Raw genomic sequence first — 21,950 nt, 5'->3', positions numbered from 1 at the left:
ATGCTGTTGAATTAACTGCTCTACTAAAGAGTTTGCCCCGCTGCAACTCTGCATGACTCGTTGCTCTGGTGTTTCTTTCTTTCTTCCGGTCAGTCTCCGCTATGCTGGATGTAGGTAGTTCTTTTGTATATCTGTGCTGGATAGGAATTATTCACCCAAGCCCGGCTGCATCTCTGAATGAGTCCCTGCTCTTTGGAACAAGAGAGTGTCTGGAAGAGTTGCAGCATCTTTTGTGCAGGCGTTGAGCGTATCCTGTTTCCCACAGAGGTCTAACAGATGCACTTGGGAAGGCCACAATTCAGACAGGAAGACAAAATTCTTCTGTCTGTGTTCATGCCCCCCCCCACTAGCATCTGATACACCAGACATGATAGACTGCCTCTGAATGTGAAGGTTCCATACCATCCCCTCTATTTCTGAAGTTGAAGTGGTGAGAGACGATCATTTTGCAGTCCAAAATGGCACCACCCAATCACAGAAACCCACAAACAAGTTAACAGCAGCTGAGGAGAACATGGTTTGCAGAAGTACCAACAGATCTTCAGAACTAGGGCTGTGCATGGACCCCCTCCAAACCGCTTCGTGGCCCGATCCGGAACTTTCATGGCTCGATCCGACCCTCCCCCGCTCTGCTCCGTGGAGTGAGTTCTGGAGGAGCGGATCGACATTTTGCCTCCCCTTCCCTACTTACTTGCCTCCGCGGTGGGCAGTGGCAAGGGGGGAACAAGGGAAGGGGGGACAAAATGGGGGCTGAATAAGCCCCCCCACCCATTTACCTGGCTCCGCCACTGGACTGCAGCAGCGGAGCTAGGTAAGCCCCCCTGCCCTACGTACCTGCGTTCGGAGCTTCAGATGGAGGTGAACCACTTCGCCTCGATCCGCAGCTCCCCCGACCTGATTCGGATCCGCCTTTGGCAGAGGCGGATCGGGACGCTTCGCTCCAGATTTGTGATCCGAATCAGAGCAGAATACAGCCCTATTCAGACCCCCCCCCCCGGCTCCAAACCACAAACTTTCCATCGCCACGGGATCCGTCTACCACCCCGGGGACTCCATTTAGTTGTGGCTTGCCTTTCCCCCACCCCGACTAGCAAACCGCCGCAGGGTCCCAAGGAGGCCAGGGGCGCTGGGGGCACAAACGTGATGATGGGACCCCAGTCGGGCTCTTCGTATCAGCTGAACGCTCCGCTCCTTTGCCGCCGGGCAAAATGCTGTCAGCAGACAGAAAACAGTGCTTCCAACCGCTGTTCATTATAACCCAGCGGGGGGCAACCCACTTTCATTAGCAAATTACCACCCAAACGAGGACGGCAAGTTGGCAGCGGTTAGCAACCGGAGCGGCCCGCGAGTGGCACCCAACCGGCTCCTCCGGCTCGTTTTGATTGGGAACGTCCTCCCTCCCTCCCTCGTTTTGAAAAAAGGATTAATCGAGTCAGACAACCTGAGCTTGCCAAAGGGGGAAAGGAAGTGAGAGAGAGATCTTTTCTTTTGGGGATCACATACCAAGTGTTGGCTCACTGCAAATGTCTCACACTCAGTTGTTCTTGGGGCATGCATTAGAGCATGCACAGAGTATTTCTCTTTCCCCAAACCGGCACCCTCCGGATCGTAGAATTATAGAATCACAGAATAGTAGAGTTGGAAGGGGCCTTTAAGGCCATCAAGTCCAACCCCCTGCTCAATGCAGGAATCCAACCTAAAGCATCCCTGACAGATGGTTGTCCAGCTGCCTCTTGAATGCCTCTAGTGTGGGAGAGCCCACAACCTCCCTAGGTAACTGATTCCATTGTCGTACTGCTCTAACAGTCAGGAAGTTTTTCCTGCTGTCCAGCCGGAATCTGACTTCCTGTAACTTGAGCCTGTTATTCCATGTCGTGCACGCTGGGATGATCGATAAGATATCTTGGCCCTCCTCTGTGTGACAACCTTCAACTATTTGTGGATTGCAAGTGTCATCAGCCCCAGCTTGGGGAAGGCAGCTTGAAGTCAACCATCAGGACATGGGAGGGGTGGGGACAAGGATATAAGGATAAACGAATCTGTCACTTTTGCTTTCTCTACATTTCAGTTCCTCTAAAACTTTGATCAATTCTCCAGTCTTAGTTGGTCCTGAACATACATATATACACACACACACATTTAAAAGCTTGCATGTGAATTCAGAAGCGCCATTGTGCAAATGTCTCCTAATACATGGATTTCCCAATAATAATAATAATAATAATAATAATAATAATAATAATTTATTCATATTCCTATACTGCTCAATAGCCAAAGATTTCTGGGAGGACTGCAAAAGATTCAAACCTCTCAACCTGACCAAAAGATACATTTTTAAAAGCAATTTACGTCGCCTAATGCATTTCTCAACGTGATTTCTCCCGGCGTTTGCACTTTTCTCTGCTGTTTTTCGATTCACGGACACCATTGCAAAGTTCAGAGACGGGCAGATTTTGAAGGAGAACCAAGTTTCGGCTCGCGGGGTGGATCGCATGTGTAAAATTGGGTAAGTTCGCATTCAAACGCAAAACGACTAGAAATTGCCCACCTCATTGTTCCGGGGGATTGTGTGTGTGTGTGGAGGGGAAATCTGGCAACAGCCACCTGTAAAATAAACATGGTAGGGAGTATTTTGGGAAAATCCTGCATTGCAGGCTGCTGGTGGAACATTTCGCCTCTGCTTTAGCTGAAAACCCAAAAGAAAGGCTCTGGGAAAGTTCTTTCCCTTAAATCTTTGGCAAGGGGTTAGGGAAACGTTGTAGAGGTTCAATATGTGGATGTTATTAGAGTATCACGCCATCCCATCACCAGAAGGAATCATAGAATAGTAGAGTTGGAAGGGGCCTATAAGGCCATGGAGTCCAGCCCCCTGCTCAATGCAGAAATCCACCTTAAAGCATCCCTGACAGATGGCTGTCCAGCTGCCTCTTGAAGGCCTCTAGTGTGGGAGAGCCCACCACCTCCCTAGGTCACTGGTTCCATTGTTGTACTGCTATAACAGTCAGGAGGTTCTTCCTGATGTCCAGTCGGAATCTGGCTTCCTGTCACTTGAGCCCATGATTCCGTGTCCTGCACTCTGGGACGATGGAGAAGAGATCCTGGCCCTCCTCTGTGTGACAACCTTTTAAGTATTTGAAGAGTGCTATCCTGTCTCCCCTCAATCTTCTCTTCTCCAGGCTAAACATGCCCAGTTCTTTCAGTCTCTCTTCATAGGGCTTTGTTTCCAGACCCCTGATCATCATCCTGGTTGCCCTCCTCTGAACACGCTCCAGCTTGTCTGCGTCCTTCTTGAATTGTAGAGCCCAGAACTGGACGCAATACTCTAGATGAGGCCTAACCAGAGCCGAATAGAGAGGAACCAGTACCTCATGTGATTTGGAAGCTATAGTTCTATTAATGCAGCCCAAAATAGCATTTGCCTTTCTTGCAGCCATATCGCACTGTTGGCTCATATTCAGCTTGCGATCTACAACAATTCCAAGATGCTTCTCACTTGTAGTATTGCTGAGCCAAGTATCCCCCATCTTGTAACTGTGCATTTGATTTCTATTTCCTACATGTAGAACTTGGCATTTATCCCTATTAAATTTCATTCTGTTGTTTTCAGCCGAGCACTCCAGCCTATCAAGATCACTTTGAAGTTTGCTTCTGTCTTCCAGGGTATTAGCCATCCCACCAAATTTTGTGTCATCTGCAAACTTGATAAATTACTTCGCAGCTGGGGATGGCGATGGGGCACTGTAGGATCTGGCAATACACCTATGTGCCTCTACCTCCAGGGCATGAAGAGGAAAGGAAGAGCATGTCATACAGTTTGGGCCAAGCAGCTATGGCTGTATCTTAGGAAAATGGGTGTAAATGGATGAGCAGGGAGAACGTCTCTCCGCAAATGGAAGATAAGGGTTCAATCAACCCTGAGACCCTTCAAACCCAGTGCCCTGTTTCCAACAGAGGGGACCCAAATGCCTCTCAGAAGGTCATAACCACAACCTGAAAATCCTGCCCTGTGAGTTATTCCTGCAAGCATCAGCCAGCCACAGGTGTACTGCTTTTTCGGTAGGAACACCCCGAGAATGGAACACCCTTCCCAGGCAAATGAGATTTGCCTTTAAACAGGCAATAAAGATTGCTTCATTCCATGGGGCTGTTTAGTACTGGATAAGAGCCAGTGCTAGAGCGTTGGACTAGGAGTCAGGAGATCTGGGTTTTATTCCCCACTGGGTGACTTTAGGCCAGTCACTGACTCTCGGCCCAACCTACCTCACAGGTTTGTCGTTGTGAGGGTAAAAATGGAGGGAAGGAGGGGAGACTCAAAATTTAATTTCCGTAAGGACTTCACCTCTGCTGTAAGAAATTCAGGAAATGCTGGTATAAATGGGTACAGTCCCTTGAGCAACGCAACTTGGGGAATGAGAGAGAGAGAGAGAGAGAGAGAGAGAGAATAAACCAGATAGACAGGCATCCTCTATAAGACCCAGAGGGTTCGCCTTCAGCTATAGCCGAACACCGAATATGGAGACGGGGCGTGGGGGGAATTGTCACACTGAGCTGTTCCTTTTCTCCATCTACAGCCTGTAATTCAGGACTTCCAATTGCTACCCCAGATTCGACATTGACATTAATCTGCAAATTGCCATAACAGGTCTCCGCCTGCAAGGATGTTCTCTCCCCCCCCCCACCCCCCGGTTATGTTGATAAATAAACCCCACCATAACTAGAAAATGAAAGAGAAAAAGATAACCTTTTGGACTTTTAAGCATCCATTGATCCATTTTAGGACGACGTTGCTTTTAAAATTTAGAGAACGGCCATTTGAAAACTTACTTTACATACTAACGGTGTCTAGAGATTTTATATCATAATTATTATTATCGACCTTTGTATACAGCTCCATATCTATACAGATCCTAGAGCAGTGAGCATAAAAGATACAATAGTACAAAAGCAAGCAATTGAAACGCCATCTTAAAATTATTAAATTAATAAGAACGTGGCTGGTCATTTAAGGAATGCTTCCTGCAACAGAACTGTTTCAGGAGGCATTGGACGCAACACATCACTGTCACCTGCCTGATCCCCAAAGGCAGAAAATTCTGTAGGAAAGGGGCCACCACGCTAAAGGCTCTTCTCCTGGTGGGCTTCAATCGGACCATAAGTCCATGTGGAACCACCTGCCCTCAGATGACCTCAGTGCCCAGGCAGGTTGGTAAAGAAGGCATTCTCTCAAGCTTTGAGTCTAAAGAAGGCTTTGTATACTATAACAAGAACCTTAAAGCTAACTTGGTAGCAAATGTTGTAACTTGCGAACTAACCCTGAGCGAATTCGTTATTTTCCCAGAAGGTAATGGATTTGTCCATACGAGCTCAGATGAGAGTTCTCTTTTCATACCAAATTCCGTGTTTTTGCGCATGACCAATATCAAAGTGAACCTTGGGAGCTGAAGTTCAGAATTGCGTAGTGCTATCAGACCTCCATCACTTTTCTGATTGGCTGTTTTCACCCATCCTGCCCATGTGATGATGCCATGCGATGATGCCATGTGATGTCTTTTCTGTGTTATTAAATTTTGCATATTGTTTTTAATGTTTTAATCTTCGTCAACCACCCAGAGAGCTTTGGCTATGGGGCGGGATAGAAATGCAATAAATAAATAAAGGCTATTGAAAAAAAATCAGGAAATCATTGAACATTTAAGAAATTTGCATGAATTTGGGGAGACAGTATCCATATAAAAACAACCAGTCAAAACAAAAACAAATCCAGGATTAATTAAAAGTCATTGCATACTGCTAAATGCCTGGGGAAAGAGAAAAGTCTTTACCTGCTGCTGAAAAGATAGTAATGTTGGAGCCAGGCGGGCCTCATCAGAGAGATCATTCCATAAATGGGGGGCAACCACAGAGAAGGCCCTCCCCCTTGTGGCTATCTTCTGAACCTCCCTCAGAGTAGGCACCCAGAAGAGGGCCTTAGATGTTGAGCTTCGAATGGGGCACGGCCGCAGATGTTGCAAATAAAAACAAAATCCCCATACATCCCTAGGAGAACCAGGGACCAAAAGTGCATTCCGTTTCAGATGTATGTACTCCAGTACACAGCTTCTATACTTAAACCACTGAAGTCCAATACACATATTATTGACAATTTGATGATCATTTTTCTTTGAAAACAGACACATAGCTATGTGGGAATTTGTGAACATGAGCCAACAGTGCGATGTAGCTGCAAGGAAGGCAAATGCTATTTTGGGCTGCATTAATAGAAGTAGAGCTTCCAAATCGCGTGAGGTACTGGTTCCTCTCTGTTCGCCCCTGGTTAGGCCTCACCTTGAGTATTGCGTCCAGTTCTGGGCACCACATTTCAAGAAGGACGCAGACAAGCTGGAGCGTGTTCAGAGGAGGGCAACTGGGATGATCAGGGGTCTGGAAACAAAGCCCTATGAGGAGAGGCTGAAAGAACTGGGCATGTTTAGCCTGGAGAAGAGAAGACTGAGGGGAGACATGATAGCACTCTTCAAATACTTAAAAGGTTGTCACACAGAGGAAGGCCAGGATCTCTTCTCAATCGTCCCACAGTGCAGGACACAGAATAAGGGGCTGAAGTAACAGGAAGCCAGATTCAGGCTGGACATCAGGAAAAACTTCCTGATTGTTAAAGCAGTACGACAATGGAACCAGTTACCTAGGGAGGTTGTGGGCTCTCTCACACTGTAGGCCTTCAAGAGGCAGCTGGACAACCATCTGTCAGGGATGCTTTAGGGTGGATTCTTGCATTGAGCAGGGGGTTGGACTTGATGGCCTTGTAGGCCCCTTCCAACTCTACTATTCTATGATTCTATGTGTCTTCTATTCTAACGCTACCTCTGTATATTCTCTGGGTTGGATCTTCTGCCGGGTTGATTGTTCATTAGCCTTTGGCATTGTTCACTCAGACCTTATGCCATGCACAAGACCGACGTCTTTTGTGCACCCATTAGAGTTGGGTGCCTTAATTATAGCAGTGGTGTGCGGTTTAGCAGTTGTTAGTTGTATTAATTGCCTCAGCTGAACTCGTTTTGTTTCGCTTCTCAGGCCGAATTTTGGCAGGGCGCATGAACTCGTCTAACGGCGTTGCGACAGAGAACATGCCCGCTCGCCACTTTAAATATCAGGATGGGGAAAACAAGGCGCTGACTTATTCTTTTTCCTTATCGCTGTGGGTTATTATCTTCTCGAGTTTTGTTAATTCCACCCAAGACAGACAGAGAGAGAGAGAGAGAGAGAGAGAGAGAGAGAGAGAGAGAGAGAGAGAGAGAGAGAGCAAACAGCAACTCTGACAGGAAAAGCCAGCTTCCGCCATGTTCCTGTCTAGGCACGCCAAGCCAGAAACGTGGCTGATCCCCTCCGCCTCTCTCGCCTCTATCCCAGACATCTGACATTCTAAACAGGCAGCTGCTGTCAGTAACATCTGTTGAAGCTGCCGGCACATTTCGCCAGGTGTGGACCACAACCTCAACCTCCCAGCCCAGACAACCTAACAGACAACCCACTCAAAAGCAGCAACGGCAAGTCACTTGAGACAGAGATGGCTTTTGGGAGTGGATACAAAACAAACCTGGGCCCAAAAGGTTTTGCTGTACCCCAAAAGGCCACTAGAGTTGATGGACAAATTTGTCAATTTCAGTTTCTCTCTGCTACTTTTTCTTTTTTACTTTTTTTTGGTGGTTTGTATTTTTATTTTTTTCAAAAACACAACAAACTTACAAATGCACAGTACAAAAGGGCGGGGGAAACATATAAAAAGATTTAAAAGCCAGTGTGGTGTAGTGGCTAAGGTGTTAGACTGGGAGTCGGGAGATCCATGTTATAGAATCATAGAATAGCAGAGTTGGAAGGGGCCTATAAGGCCATCGAGTCCAACCCCCTGCTCAATGCAGGAATCCACCCTAAAGCATCCCTGACAGAGGGTTGTCCAGCTGCCTCTTGAAGGCCTCTAGTGTGGGAGAGCCCACAACCTCCCTAGGTCACTGGTTCCATTGTCGTACTGCTCTAACAGTCAGGAAGTTTTTCCTGAGGTCCAGCTGGAATCTGGCTTCCTTTAACTTGAGCCCATTATTCCGTGTCCTGCACTCTGGGAGGATCGAGAAGAGATCCTGGCCCTCCTCTGTGTGACAACCTTTTAAGTATTTGAAGAGTGCTATCATGTCTTCCCTCAATCTTCTCTTCTCCAGGCTAAACATGCCCAGTTCTTTCCATCTCTCCTCATAGGGCTTTGTTTCCAAACCCCTGATCATCCTGGTTGCCCTCCTCTGAACACGCTCCAGCTTGTCTGCATCCTTCTTGAATTGTGGAGCCCAGAACTGGACGCAATACTCTAGATGAGGCCTAACCAGAGCCGAATACAGAGGAACCAGTACCTCACGTCATTTGGAAGCTCTACTTCTATTAATGCAGCCCAAAATAGCATTTGCCTTTCTTGCAGCCGTATTGCACTGTTGGCTCATATTCAGCTTGTGATCTACAACAATTCCAAATGAGAAGGATCTTAGAATTGTTGTAGATCACAAGCCATAACCATATTTCCTCTTACTCTATAATTACAAAAATCAAAATTCCCCTCTTTCTTTTATCTTAAAGTTTTCTTCTTAATCATTGAATCCACAGAGAAACAAATCACTTTTCCTTTTTTTTTTTAACTACTTATCGTTTCCAGTCAATTCATCTTGAACTTTTAAGAATTTATCCAGTTATAAATCCAATTTATCCTGAATTTGGGTGTGTGTATTTGTTTTGGGCCTGGAAACTCATCAGCATTTGCTAATTCTTTCTCCTAATGCATGCACTTTTGAATGCTGTTTGCCTAATATATTCGGAGCGTTATTATGAGGATCAATTGGCAAACTATTTTTTCCCAACGCAGGCATTTTTTAAAAAAAGTGGGAGAACCCCACCACAAAAATCAGACAAGTGAGCATTTTGAAGGATAACTGAGTTTCTGTATGAAAGAGCCAAATTAGATAAGTTCGCATTAAAATTTGAACTGAACCAATGTCTACCCCATTGTTAAATAGACGTGAGTCACGGTATGTACATTGCTCTCCAGCGACTTCTGTTTTTACTTGACAGGCAACTCTGAATTTAAGTGGAGCACAGGCAGTTTGTCCCAGTGGGATTCCCCCCCCCCCCGCCGTTCCCCAAGGGTCAGTACAGAACGTCTCTCCAGCTGTTTTTCGCCCCCACAGGAGAAAAGATGTTGCGTGGTTAAATCTGTCAAGTTCATTTTCATCTGATTTCCACTGTTAAAGCATGACAGCTAAAAGTACTGGAGAGCCGGCGAGGTGTAATAGTCCTGGCGGACTGCAGCTTGAGAGACCCGAGTTGTAATCCCCACTCAGCTGTAAAAACCCACTGGGTGACTTTGGGCCAGTCACGGACTCTCAGCCTAGCCTACTTCACAGGGTTGTTGTGAGGATAAAAGGAGGAGGAGGAGGATCAGGTGAGCTACTTTGGGTTCCTTGCAAGAGGAAAAAAAGGCAGAATAGGAATGCCTAAAACAGTTTTAACTGAATTGTTTTACTGCTTTTAAAATATATATATTAACTTGGTTCATGGTTTAATTTGTTTTTAGCTGTGTACATTTACTGTTTTATACTGTATGCTTTTATCTGTACGCCGCCCTGAGATCTTAATGATATAGGGCGGGATATAAATGTTTTAAATAAATAAATGCAACAAAACCAACATTTTCTCTTCTCCCAGGCATTTAAAAGCATTTAACAACATATGCTGAGCTTTTAACTGACCCCAGAATAGTTTGTTTTAAATGGATACCGTTGTTTTTTATACTTTTGGTGGTTTTGAATGTTGTATATCTGTTTTTAATGTTCCTTGTTTTTAACTTTTGTAAACTGCCCAGAGAGCTTTGGCTTTGGGGCGGTATATAAATGTAATAAATAAATATCAACAATGATAATGTTGTTCCCAAATCCGCATCGATTTCTGAGCGGCTTAAAAAATTACACCCAAAAACGGGGGGATGTTTTCTTCCAAGGCATACATTTTGTGTACAAAATTTCCCAAATGGATGCAAATATATTGCAGAAAAAGTACTGCATGAGTTTCTTTTGAGGTTCGGCTTGGCCCGACAAGAACTTGACAGCTGCTTGACCTCCTTCTGAAATTATGAATCCCCCCCCACTGCATAAATGGTTAGGGCTGTGTACCCCCTCCCCAAACCGCTTCGGATCCCGATCCGGACTGGTTCTGGTCGATCCAAACCTCCCCCGATCCGCTCCGGAACTGGATCCAGAACGAGATCTGGAGGTCCGGATTGATATTCAGCCCCCATTTTGCCATGGGGGCATGGTGGATGGCGGAGGCAGGTAAGTGGGGAAGAGGGGACAAAATGGGGGCTGAATAAGCCCCCCTCCCCACTTAACTGGCTCTGCTTCCATCGCTGCACGGCCCCTGATGGTGGCAGATGGGGAAGCCAAGTAAGCTTCCCTCCCTACTTACCTGGCTCCGAAGTTTCGGAACTGTCCAAATCGGTTCAGACCATTCCGAACTGCTTCGGGCCAATCCGCACCTCCCCCGACCCCGCTTCGGACCATTCCGAACCGCTTCGGGCCAATCCGGACTTCCCCAACCCGCTCCTGAACCGGGCTTTGGAGGTCCAGATCGGCCCACTCCACTTTGGATCCGGGGATCCATAATAGAGCACACCCCTATAAATGGTGGCCATGAAGGCCTCATTTATGCAGCGGGGGAAATGCGCAAATGCTCTGTTTGTGGCTTTACTCTTGCATTTATGCAGCGGGGGGGGGATGCACAATTGTATGCTACAACAGAGCGTCTGGAAATTGCCCCATTTATGCAGGGGGGAGCAGAATGGGGCACCTGGACTCAGTTGGGCGCTCGTCCCGTCCCACCCCGTTTGCATTGTATGTTCTCAATAAACAGCTTCCAGCAGGTGACGTGCAGATGCAAACACCCCACCTGAAAGCTCTGTGCCGCCATAGACAACCCCTGGATTCTCCCCATCCACATCTGGCAGATTTGTGGAGCTGTCAGGCACACGCACACACACACACCATAAAAGGATCCTCTTTTGAAGTAGTCACTAGAGAGGTCTTTCAACCTTTAGCTCTTGCTCCCGGTGTCAACGCAACTGATAAAAGAGCACCTTTTATCAGCTTAGGCTGATATACCAGCTTCACCCTTATCTGGACAGAGATAGCCTAGCTACAGTGATCCATGCTCTGATAACCTCTCGTTTGGATTACTGCAATGCGTTATACGTGGGGCTGCCTTTGAATGGCCTTGTAGGCCCCTTCCAACTCTGCTATTCTATGATTCTATGAAAACGGTCCGGAAGGTTCAGCTGGTACAAAACAGGGCAGCACGGTTACTAACAGGGACTGGCTGACGAGACCACATTACGTCAGTCCTTTTCCAGCTTCATTGGCTGCCAGTCCAGGTCCGGGCCCGATTCAAAGGGCTGGTATTAACATTTAAAGCCCTAAACAGCTTGGGGCCAGGCTATCTGAAGGAACGCCTCCTCCCATATGTACCTGCCTGGACCCTAAGGTCATCCTCAGGGGTCCTTCTCCATGAGCCCCTGCCAAAGGAAGTGAGGCAGGTGGCTACCAGGAGCAGGGCCTTCTCTGCTGTGGCACCCCGGCTGTGGAATGAGCTCCCTAAGGAGGTTCGCTTAGCACCTACATTATATGCTTTTAGATGCCAGGTGAAGACCTTTTTATTCTCCCAGCATTTTAACAGTCTATAAATACATTTTATCTCGGTGTTTTAAATTTGTAATTTTGCATTGCTGCTGTATTTATCTGGTTGAGCTCTTATATTGTATTTTATATTATGTTTTTATACTGTTGTTTTAGACTTTGAATGTTTTTAATTTTTGTGAACCGCCCAGAGAGCTCCGGCTATTGGGCGGTATAAGAATGTAATAAATAAATAAATAAATAAATAGTTGATTTTCCTCTCGCTTTGGACACACAGCGGGATAAAAACATCACAAGCCCTCCCCCTCCCCCTCCCCTCTTCATCTCGATTCCAAACATTTTGTAGTTTCTAAACAAACACTCACGTATATTATATTAAAATTAAAATAAATAAATAAAAGGGGTGCTTAAGAAAGGGAGCAAGATCTAGTCTCTACCAATGGCTAACGAAGTTGGCTTGGCTAGTGAATAACAGGGCCGTTTTATTTATATACAAAGGGATCTCTTTGATGTAGATAATTAAAAAAACTTGGCCTCCTTCCCACAGGAATTAATCGCCCCCGACCACAAACGGCAAGAGCACTTTTCAGAGAGGAAATCGACACCGATTGAAGAAAATATACGTATATCCATCCTTTCATTTTGGATGCCAGAGCTGGCATATAAATAAGTCCAATGCTAGAGATGAATGGCCGTTTAGCCTTGTTAAATTAATAACTCACTGGCGAGAAAAAAGAGTGGCATGATTTTATTTCCGGCTGTATTGCCCAGGGCCAGTGTGAGATATTTTGGTGGTCGGAGAATGAAAATTCAAACAGTGGCACCTGCTGTTTCCTGCCAGACATCCAAATGAGGAAAAACGTGGAGTACACCTGCGTGCATTCAGACAATACAATTCAGGTCAAAGTTTAGAGATGCACAGATCTCCTTTCTGATAGTTCTTTATCTTTAAACAGGACCTGTCCCTGACAGCTGTGCAAATAGAGGGCTGTTCTCTGTAAATCATAGAATAGCAGAGTTGGAAGGGGCCTACGAGCCCATCGAGTCCAACCCCCTGCTCAATGCAGGAATCCACCCTAAAGCATCCCTGACAGATGGTTGTCCAGCTGCCTCTTGAAGGCCTCTAGTGTGGGAGAGCCCACAACCTCATTAGGTAACTGGTTCCACTGTCGTACTGCTCTAACAGTCAGGGCGTTTTTCTTGATGTCCAGCCGGAATCTGGCTTTCTGTAACTTCAGCCCGTTATTCCGTGTCCTGCACTCTGGGAGGATCGAGAAGAGAATCTGGCTTTCTGTAACTTCAGCCCGTTATTCCGTGTCCTGCACTCTGGGAGGATCGAGAAGAGATCCTGGCCCTCCTCTGTGTGACAACCTTTTAAGTGTTTGAAGAGTGCTCTCATGTCTCCCCTCAATCTTCTCTTCTCCAGGCTAAACATGCCCAGTTGTGTCAGTCTCTCTTCATAGGGCTTTGTTTCCAGACACCCTGATCATCTTGTTCACCTCTACTGAATGGTGGCAGATTCAGGACAGATTTTTTAAAAAGGACTTCTTCACACAGCACATACTTATACCATGGAAATTGCAATCACAAGACGTAGTGATGACCGCCAATTTGGATGGCTTTAAAATGGGACTGGACAAATTCAGAGACAACGTGTTTTGTGTTAGAATGTGACACTAGTATTAGAGGCAGGATGTAGTAGAATTTTGTTCTGGCTGGCCGAACATGCTCCCGTTGAAGCCTCAAAACCCCCTCGCAATGGTGAGCATGTAGCCACTGAAAATATCCATCAATTGCAAAACATGTGGTCACGCTCCATTTTGAGACTTTCCTGGTTCGAATTGTGCAAATTTCTCCTGTCCACTGAATCAGCCCCATTTTAGTCTAGGGAGGAAAGTTGCACAAATTATGAAATTTGCACAAATTCGTGTAAAATTCCGGAAAGTTAAAAAAAAAAAAAAAGTCCACACATCCGCAGAAAGTGTGCAATTTGGAAATTCACAGGTTGGATTCATAGAATTCTGACCTCGTTTGATTTCATTGCAGATTTCTGCAACGTCCCTATATGCGATAGAAGCCACATCAGACAGCAACACAATGTGCACTTCTAAAAACGTAAATAGTTAAAGCACTTGCTTTAAATATTGCACTTTAAACTTGCACTTCTAAAAACGTAAATAGTCACAGCACTTGTGGCCCAGACATCCTGGCTGAACCGCGGGCTCAATTGAAGAAGCCGATGGACCGCAGACGGAGGCAGGTAAGGCCCCCCTCCCCCTTGGTCCCTTACCGGGCTCTGCCGCCGTCACCACATGGGCGGCGACGGTGGCAGGGCCCAGTAAAAAAACCCGCCCTCCTCTCCTGGCCTTACCTGGCACCACTCCCCTCCACTGCGGAGCTCCGATTCGGAGCTGGAGCTCCGCAGCGAAGAGGAGCGGAGTATGGGAGGAGTGGCGCGGAGCGGAGCGGGCCGATCCGAAATTTTCGGATCGGCCCGCGGGGCGGAGCGGGGGGTCCGTGCACACCCCTAGCAAATAGCACAGTGTGCGGGTGAATTTCATCCAGAAATCAGCAGGGCTCTCGCAGAGACACAAGGTGCAACCTCAGCTGAGCACAAGTCGGGCTGATCCGTCTCCATTTCAGATATGAATAAGTAGTCCAACCATACTTTGCATGGTGGAAGGGCAAGCCCCGGCTGACTGATTGGAAGAAAAACAAGCAGAACCGTGTACGTTCAGCTGGGGTGGGGTGACAGCCCGGCCCAGTGTTCCTGCTTTACTGACCACCTTTGATCTTCCCCAAGGCCTTTGTCTGCTAATCCAATTTGAAAAAATAATGGGACACGCTGAACATCTGCGAACGGGGACGTTCTCCTTATTTGTCATCATCCCAAAGAACTAGAGAGACTCTAACATGCTAAATTGGGCTTAATTATAGCGTTGGCCACAGTGTTTGGCAGCTGCATGGGAGAGATGAAGAAGAGATGTCAGCGGAGCCTCTACTATGGAATGCAAAGGGTAGCTACTCCCCGTTGCTCCAGGATCCCAAACTCAATAAGACCTCTAAAGAGGAGGAGGAGGAGCAATGGGTCCAAAGCTGCCCCCCCTCCCAGGAGTCCCCCATGTCCCAAGAGGGTGTCAATTTAAAATGGCACGGCAGAGGCAGGTAACTCCTTCTCCCCGGTACGATTAAGCCCCTGCAGTGACGTTTAACTTTCAAAATTCCTGTTTGCGTCTCTGCCTCGTCATGCCTTTGGAAGAAACACACCTGGGAATCACAGCACATGACAGGTTTGTGGCGCTCACGCTCACACTCCCGCACACATTGGTTTCTTGGGAGTTGTTGGCACACCGCTCTGGCCGGGAGGACACACCGCTCTGGCCGGGAGATATCTTGGACTTCCGTTTTGCAAGGACCATTTCCGTCAGCTTGCGGTGCTGGGAATGATAGCCGGTTCCTCCTGGCACCCCCCACCTGTGTGTGTACACACACACACCCTCTTTGTCATTACCTCCATCAATCACGCTAAAACAATTAAAGGCAGAGGCAATTAGCAGAGCAGCAGTAAACATCTGCAACGCCTGGCGATATTACACTCATCCATTAATATTACGTAGCAAAGACGGCTATGGTAAACCGGGGGGAGGGGACTGTGCAGGAATTAGACGTGCCATGCACATTCAGAATTGAGCGCGGAGTCAGCAAGGGAAGCGGCGCTGCCACCTTGCGCAACAGGCAGAAATCCAACCTGTGAAGATTTCCTGATCGTTGCACATCAAAGCCAGATGCTGAACACTTGAACACTTGCCGTTCAGGCAGCTAAAGGTGCTGGAGCCCTGCTAGAAGATTTATGAAATGCGTGAGAGAGAGAGAGAGAGAGAGAGAGAGAGAGAGAGAGAGAGAGAGAGAGAGAGAATAATTCCCGGAGTCCAACCTTACCTGTGTGGAAGCCAGGCAGCGATTGCATGACAATGCTAGGAAAAGGCACTCGGCACATGCTCAGAAGCACATCGCAGCTCAACTGGGAAGGAATCCTCTTGGATATTCGTTCTGCCAAGGGGAGGAAAATAGGCTTAAGCACAATTCAAGGTGCTGGTTTTAACCTATAACGCCTTACATGGTTTGGGACCACAATACCTGACGGAACGCCTCTCCTGACATGAACCTACCTGTGCACTACACTCAACAGCTAAGGTCCTCCTCTGAGTGGCTACTCCGAGGGAAGCTCGGAGGATGGCAATGAGAGGGCCTTTTCAGTGGTGGCCCCCCAATTATGGAATGATCTCCCCGATGAGGCTCGCCTGGGCGCCAACATTGTTCTCTTTTCGGCGCCAGGTCAAGACTTTTCTCTTCTCCCAGGCATTTAACAGCATTTAACAACATGAGCTGAGTTTGTTTGTTTTTAATGGACCCCAGAACTGTTGTTGTTTAAATGGATACTGTTGTTTTTATGCTTTTGATGGTTTTAAATTTTGTATACTTTTCTTAATGTTCACTGTTTTTAACTTTTGTAAACCGCCCAGCGAGCTTCAGCTATGGGGCGGTGCTATGACACAAGCTCTGACCACCAGGCCTGGCCGCAGACATTCACTACTCAAGCCAAGCACCACCACTTGATACACCTGAGGCGAGGGACAACCACCGCCTTTCTCCAAACTCTGTGGAGAAAGGGGTTAAATGGAGAAGGATTTCAATAATAAAATAACGCGCTGCGAATCATATGTGCTGAGATGAATTATTGTCAGAGTGGGTGTTAAACGGGTGTTAAACTTCAGATGATAAATGCCAAACAGACACGTGGGATTTTTGTGGTAGTTAAAACAAAATAATTAAAATTTCTTTTAAAAGTCCACAAGCTTTGTTTCGAAATAAAACATTGAAAAGCCTTTTTGAAACCTTTCATCCAATCCTTTCACTCATTCACATACACACTTTCCTTTCTCTCACACAATCTCTCTTGAATTTTATTATCACTATTGTTTATTATACACAAACTGTCCATCTGCACACCCAACCCTCACAAAAGACCACTCTCTACACTGAACGTCAAAGGCTAAAGACTCTAAGAGTACCTAAAAGTCTCTCACAATCCCCTCAGTCCTTCCCTTATATATCCTTCCTCCCCCCTCCTAAGACATTCTAACTCCACCTGCTCAGGTCAACATTCTAAGCACCACAGACTTACCAATTTCAGACATACATTAGGGAACTGGCTTGTGGAGCATAACGCCACAGGCGGTATATAAATTTAATAAATAAATAAATAAATAAATAAATAAAAACAAGCTGAAGTTGGCCTCTTAACTTTCATGGCTGGTTTAGAATTAGATGCCACTGTGGTTTTATAGTGTCAACCACTCTCCAAAAGTTGAATTTGCTTTGAATTTCATACCTGTTGGCTAGGCCTTTGTAGGTCTGCTCTGCGGGTTCCCCTTTTTGCTGATCTGGTGATCCAACCAATCAGGGAATCAGGTGATCCAACCAATCAGGGAATCAGGTGATCCAACCAATCAGGGAATCAGGTGATCCAACCAATCAGGGAATCAGGTGATCCAACCAATCAGGGAATCAGGTGATCCAACCAATCAGGGAATCAGGTGGCCAGCAAGATAGCATCACAGCACCACACATAGTCAGCGGGAATCAGCTACTTAATAACATCACAAATCAAAATCAGAACTAGGGCAGTGGGGATGGGGGGACATTTGTGACCCATATTGCAACAGGCCTTCCAAATTTTCACTGAAACAGGAGGTGGGAGGTTTCATTTTCACCCAGCCTTAGGTCAGATTCTCTTGCTGTTACTTTTGACTACGGGATTTTGCCCTGACACACACGCTCCTGCCGCACAAATCTCAGTTTCTCTTTCCATCCACCTCTCCTTGGCAGCCCCAATGACTAAATGAGATCATCCCTTATAACAAGGATTACCATCTATCTTTAGGGTGGAAAGAAAGAATCCACTTTAGGAGCTTTGGATCCTTGGCTCAAATGGTGGCAAGTGTGTGCGATTCATCCAGGCCCCTTAAGCAGAAATCACCTCGTGCACCTGGGGGGCTGTTCCGCTTTTTTTGAGGGGGGGGGTGTCAATGCTGGAGGAAGTCCTAATGCAAAGTCAGAGGCAGTCCAGGGTCAAGCCAGCAGGGTTCACCCAAAGAGCACAGCACCAGGCAAGAATGAGTACAAATACAAAGTCAGAGGGCAATCTCAGCAAACTTCACGCAAAGAATACAATCCCAGGCAAAGAAAGAGTCCAAATACAGAGTCTCAAGGTAATCAAGGGTCTACTTACAAGAGGCTTTGTAAAAAGAGAGGGCTAGGAAGTTGGAGGCAAGGGGATCAGGTGCCCAGGGTGGTGTAAAAATATACTGTTAAAGCACACCCACTCCATCTAGGAATGAGCAAATAAGACGGAGTTTCCAGAGCCCCACCCAGGCCTCAGCTGAAGCACATCAGAGGCATCTGGAAAGAGACCTCCTTATGAGGAGGGTCCTACTCACAAGGAGTCCTTTACTCATGAGGAGCAGGCACACACACCCTTCTCTCAGGGGTTGTTCTGGCCTGTCTCTTAAGATGCTGTCACTCTTCATTGGGGGCTTCTCAGCCTCCATCTTAGGGGCAAAACTCCCCTTCTCTTGTGAGGATGGACTCACAGCAGTCTTCTGAGCGGTCCTCTCCTGGTTGTAAGGATTGAGAGCAGAGCCCCTGTGGATTCTGATGTCCCCAATTTCTCCAAGATTGGTAAAGTTAGGGTGACCATATGGAAAGGAGGACAGGACTCCTGTATCTTTAACAGTTGCATAGAAAAGAGAATTTATGGAAAACCTGGTGAAATTTCCTCTTCATCACAACAGTTAAAGCTGCAGGAGCTAGACTAGAGAGATCAGATACAAAAGAGGGCAGGGCACCTGCAGCTTTAACTGTTGTGATGAAGAGGAAATTTCACCAGGTTTTCTATATATTCAAATGACATCTGCTGAAATTCCCTTTTCTATGCAACTGTTAAAGATACAGGAGCCCTGTCCTCCTTTTCATAGGGTCACCCTAGTAAAGTGCCTCTTCTAAGACAACACCGTGCCTCTTCAAAGATAGTCCTCACCATCTCCCATTTTTAAAATATATATAAGTACTTGTAGTTAACAGTGGTTTCTTTGTTTTTAATCCTTCTACCCAGTTAAATGGGACACAGCTTTTAATTGAATCACAGCTTCTTAATAAGCGGCCAGAATGTATTACCAGTGCTTTATGGATACCACCATCCTACAGAATCTGAGAGAGAGAGAGAGAGAGAAGAAGAGGAAGGACATCATATTGTATCCAGCTTTGAGAATCTCAACTTTCTGCATTTAAAAAGAAGAAATACCCGTTTCCTAACCCTCGTAGTTGTAAATATAGGGTGACCCCATGAAAAGGAGGACCGGGCTCCTGTATCTTTAACAGTTGCATAGAAAAGGGAATTTCAGCTGGTGCCATTTGTATATATGGAGAACCTGGTGAAATTCCCTCTTCATCGCAATAGTTAAAGCTGCAGGAGCCCTGCCCTCTATTAAATCTGGTCACTCTGGTATAGCTCCTGCAGCTTTAACTGTCGTGATGAAGAGGGAATTTCACCTGGTTCTCCATATATAGAAAGGACACCTGCTGAAATTCCCTTTTCTATGCAACTGTTAAAAATACAAGAGCCCGGTCCTCCTTTCCATAGGGTCACCCTAGTAAATATATGCATGGAAATCTTAGAAGCCAGACAAATGGCTGGATAAGAGTTTCAATGGCTAGTATTGCTGCATCCTATAAAGCCCATTCCCGCCACACCGTGCTCCCCCTGGTGACTAGCAGAACCAGAAGAAGCTGCAGGGAAACGGTTAAAAATTACAGAATTGTGCAAAAGAAAAAACCATGCAAATCAAGTCGTATTCGCCTCCAGCTTTTTCTTGGGAGAGGATTTTTAAATGCAGTGCCATGGAGATCTCTCTCTCTCTCTCTCTCTCCCCCTCCCTCTCCCTCTCTCTCTCTCTGTGGGCAGGGGAGAGATACCTGCAGAGTCCCTTTCTATACAGCCATGTTCATGGCTCAGCAATACTACAAACAACGACCTGGAATTGTTGTAGATCACATATCACAACAATGCGATATGGCTGCAAGAAAGGCAAATGCTATTTTGGGCTGTGTTAATAGAAGTATAGCTTCCAAATCGCATGAGATACTGGTTCCTCTCTATTCGGCCCTGGTTAGGCCTCATCTAGAGTATTGCATCCAGTTCTGGGCTCCACAATTCAAGAAGGACGCAGACAAGCTGGAGCGTGTTCAGAGGAGGGCAACCAGGATGATCAGGGGTCTGGAAACAAAGCCCTATGAAGAGAGACTGAAAGAACTGGGCATGTTTGGCCTGGAGAAGAGAAGATTGAGGGGAGACATGAGAACACTCTTCAAACACTTGAAAGGTTGTCACACAGAGGAAGGCCAGAATCTCTTCTCGATCCTCCCAGAGTGCAGGACACAGAATAACGGGCTCAAGTGACAGGAAGCCAGATCCAGCTGGACATCAGGAAAAACTTCCTGACTGTTAGAGCAGTACGACAATGGTATCAGCTACCTAGGGCGGTGGTGGGCTCTCCCACACTCGAGGCCTTTAAGAGGCAGCTGGACAACCATCTGTCAGGGATGCTTGAAGGTGGATTCCTGCATTGACCAGGGGGTTGGACTCGATGGCCTTATAGGCCCCTTCCAACTCTACTATCCTATGATTCTCAATACGGCCTCGAATTATCCACCTTGCCCATTCTGCCTAACTCAGAGCAGTTCTGCGTAACTCAAAAGCTTGCATACAACTTCACTGGAGACACACACGTTCCCTTTTAAACCCAGCACCGGCTCCATTTACAGGCCACAAACGTTAATGGCCTGAATCCATTTGCTTTGAAGGGGAGAGAAGTTGGGTTTTCATTCTACAGTCACACTATAAAAGAGGTTTTTTATTTATTTTAAGAAGTGAGGAACCACGCAACAGAGTTACCCAACCAGGTGGAAAAAACATCAATTACCAATGGACAGACGGGCCCCAGATGCAAAGAGATTTCTCCCATGGCTTGCTGCCATAGGATCATTCTACCGTCCTTTTGCTGCTAAGTTGCAAACATCCATCTCCCTGGTGTTAGAGATGCTAATGAATTCCTAGGCACAGCCCAAACCTGAGGAAGAGAGAGAGGGAAAGACAAGACCCACAATATAAAACAGATTGATGCTTCCAGGCTGTTTTTTTCTAGGTAGGTTAACACTGGGTTTTGCAATTGCTGCAATCCTGCAGGCAAAGCACTGAATGTAGCATTGGACCTAGAATCCAGCTTCAGTTTATTTTGAAAGATCAAGTTCCTAGTCCTTTGGAGAGAACCTCAGCTGAAGCACGTGAGCCTCAAGACAGCTCACAATCAATTATAATCGCTGTTTGGATTCCTGCCCGATCCTGGCAGGCCCATGGGACAAACTGCTCCTGGTGAGAGCTCACGGCCTTTTCTTCTTCTTTTTTAATCCACGGGCCGTGATTTTGCCCGAATCGCGGGTGGGAATGTGCATGGGAATTGCGATTTGCGCAAATTCACAGCCCCAAATTGCAGGTGTAAAAAGCCACGCACGCACGCACGCACGCCTTTTTGAGCAAATTGCCCGAGTTACACACATTTGCAGAAATCGCGGTTTCTCACCCGTGATTTTGCGCAAATTCTGATTTGCGTGAATCACGATTTGCATGCATGCACGCGAAGCCAGGAAAACTGACCCAGAGCACGTCAAGGTGAGCCGGCTCAGGGACCAGGGACCGGGTGTCCAGGGACTGAGCTGGAAAAAACCTCACTGCGCTCCACCCCCAAACTGAATCATCAAAGATCTGTACCCCCAAATCCATGCAACCCATCAACCCTATTTATTGGCCAATCACAAAAACTGGAAGGTGTCTTAGAGATGCTCTCTCAAGACTCATACCCCATGAGTCAAACCTATCCCTCTGAGATTCCATGTATAGCCCTGGCCTGGTTTCTTTCCCTGGTTTCTGATCATTTGGGAGGTTCCCAGCTACTCCAAGGCTCCCCGCTCTCGCTCGCCATTCCGAAAAATCAAAATCCTCTCCGAAGGTTTAGTCACAGCCAGTAAGAGCTTGAAGTTAAAAATCGGCTTTCATTGTTGCTATTTCAGCCCCGCCCCTTTGGCCCCTCCCATCACTGCAATGGGCGGGGCCAGAGAGCT

General features: G+C 46.7%; 2 protein-coding genes across 2 annotated transcripts in view; both read left to right on the top strand.

The window, feature by feature from the left end:
• BNIPL (BCL2 interacting protein like) overlaps positions 1-9,545 on the top strand; it is a 276,141-nt gene extending 266,596 nt beyond the window's left edge. Inside the window, exon 11 of the mRNA XM_063145737.1 lies at positions 9,532-9,545. The gene's annotated coding sequence lies outside the window, so the exon portion shown is untranslated. The remainder of the gene's footprint in view (positions 1-9,531) is intronic.
• Positions 1-21,950, top strand: part of PSMD4 (proteasome 26S subunit ubiquitin receptor, non-ATPase 4) — a 331,723-nt gene that overhangs the window by 94,464 nt on the left and 215,309 nt on the right. The window lies entirely within an intron of this gene.

This window comes from Elgaria multicarinata, chromosome 21 (assembly GCF_023053635.1).
Source record: "Elgaria multicarinata webbii isolate HBS135686 ecotype San Diego chromosome 21, rElgMul1.1.pri, whole genome shotgun sequence".
Taxonomy (NCBI): domain Eukaryota; kingdom Metazoa; phylum Chordata; class Lepidosauria; order Squamata; family Anguidae; genus Elgaria; species Elgaria multicarinata.
Note: the sequence above shows the minus strand (reverse complement) of the source record. Positions and strands in the feature narration are given on the sequence as shown.